Here is a 5,509-nt window from a genome sequence, read left to right as displayed (position 1 = left end):
TCTTTAGAGTTAAAAATGTTTTGATAGTAGGCTTAAATATTGTTCTAGGAAAGAATCAAGTCTGTTGGAAGAGGCTTTGTTATGATGAGATAATCATGCTGTAATGATTCAAGTCAGTGCCTTCTCCATCACCTGAGAGCCTTGTCTGGTAAAAGGCTCAGTGGTAATCATTCAACATGTAGCAAGACCATGTAGTCAATACCGAGTAGTCTAAAGGCATGTGCCCTGATCTTGCCATTTCCTTTCTCTTTATGGTGGTTTCATCATAGATGTAGCACAGACTCCCTCTTGTATCTGTGCTTTTCAAAATCAGATCAAATTAATTCTTACACTGATGAAGCCTATTTTTAGACTCAGAATTTAAATTATATATTATAAATTATAAACTATATATTATTACATCAATTCCTTCCTTCTTTCCTTCCTTCATTCCTTCATTTTTTTCCTTCTTCTTTTCCTATCTCTGTCTTTGAGATCCATGGTCACAAGCAGCAGGAAGTAGCCCCAGCTGATTTTCTTAGTAGTTTTGTTAGTAACCTGGAGATATTCCTTCACAATCCTGCATTTGTGTGGACTCTGCTTCAGTGTTCAGTCCTCATGCTGCATCAGTACCACCAGTATACACTTTCACCATGTAGTTGTTCTTTACATTTTTTGTTTTGGTTTTATTATTATTGTTGGTTATTTTATTTATTTACATTTCAAATGTTATCCCCTTTCCAGCTTCCCCCTCTGCAATCCCCTCTCCCCCAGCTTCTATGAAGATGCTTCTTCTCCCACCCACTCCTACCTCACTGCCCTGGCATTCCTCTACACTGGGCCAACTCGAGCCTTCACAGAACCAAGGGACTCTCCTCCCATTGATGTCAGACAAGGCCATCCTCTGCTACATGTGCAGCTGGAGTCATGGGTCCCTGCATGCGCATTCTGTGGTTGGTGGTTTAGTCCCTGGGAGCTCTGAGGAATCTGAATGGTTGATGTTCTTCTTCTTACGGGGTTGAAAAGACCTTCAGCTCCTTCAATCCTTTCCCTACTTCTTCCATTGGAGTCCCCGTGCTCAGTCTGATGGTTGGGTGCAAGCATCTGCATCAGTATTGGTTAGGCTCTGGCAGAGTCTCCTAGGAGACAGCTATATCTGGCTCTTGACAGCACGCACTTCTTAGCATCAGCAATAGTGACTGGGTTTGGTGGCTGCATATAGGGTGAATTTCTAAGTTTTAGGAAAAAAAAGAAAATTTACTTCAATTAGATAGACTTCTAGTGTTTATGGTTTGATCATTTTTTCTTCTTTTTTGTCTTCATTAGCTACAGTTTTGGATTATTTTATTCTTTGCTTATTTTTAATTTTTTTAGCTTTTTTATTGGTTATTTTATGTATTTGCATTTCAAATGTTGTCCCCCCTTCCCTTCCCAACTCTCCTCTGTAACCCCTCTCTCAACCCCCCTTTGCCTCTAAGAGGGTGCTCCCTGAGTGACTTACCCAGTTCTTCCTCATTCCTCTATCATCCACCTATGATGGGGCAACAAGCCACCACAGGACCAAGAGCCTTCCCTCCTATTGATGCCAGACAAGGCATATTTTGCTACATATGAAGCTGGAGCTATGGCTCTGTCCATCCATGTGTATTCTTTGGTTGGTGTTTTAGTCCCTGGGAGCTCTGGGGGATCTGGTTAACTGATACTGTTGTTCATCCTATGGGGTTGCAATCCTTTTCAGTTCCTTCAGCCTTTCCCCTACCTCTTTTATTGGGTTCAGTCAGATGAACCCTCCCCTCTTTTACTTCCTTCATTTCCCTGATTTCAAAAGTTGAGGTGGTGGATGACCCCATTGGAAGACCAGCAGTCTCTCCTAATTTGGATCACCAAGATCTCTCAGACACTGAACCACCAAGTAGGCAGCGTACGTTAGCTGGTAAGAGGCCCCAGCATACACAGCAGAGGACTGCTTGTCTGGCTTCAGTGAGAGAAGATTCACCTAACCCTTGAAGGCCCAGGGTGTTGGAAGGCCTGGCAGGGTAATGTGGAATGGGGTGAGGTGGGGGCAGCTGGGATAGGTGGGGTGGAGTGTGGAGACATTCTCTTGCAGACAGGGGAGGTAGGATGGGATGAGGAACTGTCATAGGGCTGACCAGTAGGAAGATAATAACTGGACTGTAAAAAAAAATTAAAGGTGATTAAAAAATGTTTATCTTTTGTTTTTCTCTCCTTCTCTGTCTTACAAATTATCTGCAGGTTTGTGCTTATAAGTTTAGTTTTAATCTCTAATAGAAAAGTCTTTCCTTACATACTTGAATCTTCTTCAAGTTTTCTGATCTGAGCTGATTCTAGCTTTAAGTCTAGTTCCTTTTTTTCTTAAACATTATGTAGTTTTCTCTTTTCCCCCTCCTATTTTTCACTTTTTATCTTGTTTTACTGATGTCACGAAGGAAGGAACTCTGATCCTTACTCTTTTGTCTTGTACTAACTTGGTCAGGAATTTGATCTCAAACACTCTCATCAATCAGTGACACTTGAATTTAGTTTTTGTGGACTCTCTCAAGGCAATTTGGTTTAGACATCTTCTTAAAAGACAACTGTTTTACTTTAAAGTATAGTGAGATAGGGAGTTTTTGACACGAGTACAGTGAATTTCTATGTGTGTTTTTGTCAGTGTGTCCTGTTTAACACTTTGTTAGTGAAACACATTAATTATAATTAGAAGACCTATATTGATACATTACATATAAATATCTTTAATTTAAGTCATCTTAATTAAGAGCTGTTTTCTTTCCATTGTTCATCATCCCCACAATGCACTATAGTAAATATATTTCTCTTTCTTTGATGCTCCTGCAATGTGGTAGGCTTCAATCTTTCTTTGCTTTTATTGACCTTGACAGTTATGAGGTATACATGGCTAATATTAGTAGCAAGTCTATCAGTCAGGATCTTTCTTGATCTTTTCATTTTGGCTGATAGGCATTCGGCACAGATCACAAAGTAAAGTGCCTTTCTCATTATGTCACACCAAGGGTACGTTCTGACATCATGACTTACCACAGATAGTGTTATCTTCTTGATAAGGTAGTAGGCATGTTCTTCCCCTGCAAAGACTTTGTGTTTGTTCCCTTTTTACATTGAACTCTTTAGGAGGAAATTATTATATTAATTTATACTTTAGAAGTTAGCAGCTTTATTAACATAATAATTTTTCTGTTTGAATAACCCAGATAATGTTTTAAACAAGGAAGTGCCCCTGACTCTAATATGTTAGGAACACATAGCTGATTGCTTTGTGGGGTTGTTTAGCTCTGCTTCCTTTCCCTACTTTTCTCTCTTTACTGCTATTTCTTTTCAGATATGGGCTGCATTCTGAGATATCTTTCTCTGTAGGTGTTCATACTTATAAATGTCTCTTCTGTTCTTGGCTGGAATCCAAGCAACTGCTTCATGCTTCCCAAAAACAATGTAAGCAAGACCAGTTTCTGTTCCTGCCAGTCAGTGTTGGGCCTGTGGCATTCTTTGAGCGCTGTTTCCAATGTTCTACTGATCTCAAGCTCTATAAACAATACACTAGATTAAAGGTTTCTATGATCTACACCCTATCACACCTAGCCATTATGCCAGATGTGATAATTCTTTACACCCTGAGATTAGGTGATTGGGAGTCCTGGTCATTTAGTTTCATTTAAACATTGAACCTAAGTTTTAAACTTGTTCTCCTTTTCTGTGTTCTGCCTTATATGTGTACCTGTGCTATTTGTTTAGATCTAATATTACAGTAACAAGACTTCATTCTTCCAGACTTCTGTTGGAATCTCTCCCTCTCATCTGTAATACTATCATTCACATATTAAAGTACATATATACACAGACACATATGAATCTACACACATACAGATAGTGCATGTAAATATTTCAAAATTTTCCTAAGCAATAGATTGTTAAGACCACAAATCAAACCTCTATTTTCATAGCACAGACATAATTGGTAGGTAATTGTCTACAAATGTTTATTAACAAGTCTGACTTATTACATAACCAGATATCTGTAGACTAAATACAAGATTAAATAATCTATATTTTACAAAAGCAATAATGTTACTGAAATGTACATTCTATATTAATTTGTCAAAACCAAGCACAAAATTAAAAATAACACAACTCCTCCAATGATAGTCCAAAAAAGAACCCTCTGAACTCTCATGTTGCTTACATGATGAAGTGCTTTAAATATTTTTCTTTTAAACTAAACAAAATCCAATCAAATATAAAATATTTTGAGGACTCTGAATTGAATTTTTATAAGAGATATACAGAGGAATTTAATCAATGATATGGTTAGGGATTTGAAATTGCTATTGTACCTTAATTTGCACAACAAACAAATACCTTTGTGAATTCTCTCTGGGAAGTAATCGCATACTATATTTAAATAGACTTGCCTCTTTAGCTTAATTCAACTTTAAAAAGAAACATTTATGTTTTCATTAAATCTGCTCTACAATTTTATTCCATTGATTGAAGGTTATTTTTTAAATGAACACAAACTGTCCATACTAGTAATTACTGCAATTCTTTATAAAAAGGCAGCTATAATTCAATCATTAAGAAGGGAAGCAGAGCTTCAGTCCATTAGCAGTTATTTATAATAGCACATCTCAATTGATTATACAGCAGATTTTTTTGTAGGCCTTGTTTTATAAATTGAGTCTAGTCAAGTAAACATAACATTTGGTAATAGTCTTCATAGCAACTGTCAAAATGACTTATTGTTTTTCCAGGCCTTGCATTCCTTCAGAATTAATAATACCTTTGTGCCCTTTATAACACTTATTATTGATGCTACGAAGTTCTCTATACTTAATGAGTAGATGTTTCATTAGAGTACATAGTTTTGTTGACAGATAGAAAATGTTTCTAATCTTTTTCTCTTTTCCTCTTGATTGAAGGACTGTAAATATGCAATTAGCAGGTGGAGTAGAAGTAAGAAGAAGAAAATATCAGCTGTCAAGATTTCTGTTCAAAGACACAGAATGCTGTAAGCTAAGAACAACATGACAAAAGATAAAAGCGTCTTTGCCGATGTGCTTGGAAACAGCAAAATATTTATACGTTGATTCATCTCCCCTCTTTTTTAAAATGACTGTAATCATTGTCTTCCAGACAATAGGAAGTAAGGAAAAGACGCATGTCCCTCTCTCAGGTCAAAGGTTAAACTCTTCTACACACTCAACTTTTGATTTCCATAGTTAATTGCTTTCTAGGATTCTTCAATAATGAGGGAGGTTACTGGCTTCTAAAGGTAGAGGAAAATAGAAAATATACCTGTGGATGTTGGTGCATCCTAGAAGTGATACTAAGTATATTGACAGTAATTCTTGTGAAACATCTTCTGGAATATCTGATCCTTGCCACATTCCGATTTAATCTCGGAGATGGTCTAAACGTGAAGGGATTTTGCTATCTCGAAATGCCCTCTTCAATTTTCAATACCTTTATTTTGGTTTCATCATTTTATATAGGCATA

This window comes from Rattus norvegicus, chromosome 5, assembly GCF_021556685.1.
Source record: "Rattus norvegicus strain SHRSP/BbbUtx chromosome 5, alternate assembly SHRSP_T2T, whole genome shotgun sequence".
NCBI classification, from domain to species: domain Eukaryota; kingdom Metazoa; phylum Chordata; class Mammalia; order Rodentia; family Muridae; genus Rattus; species Rattus norvegicus.
The sequence above is the reverse complement of the archived record's forward strand: the minus strand, read 5'-3'. Positions refer to the sequence as shown.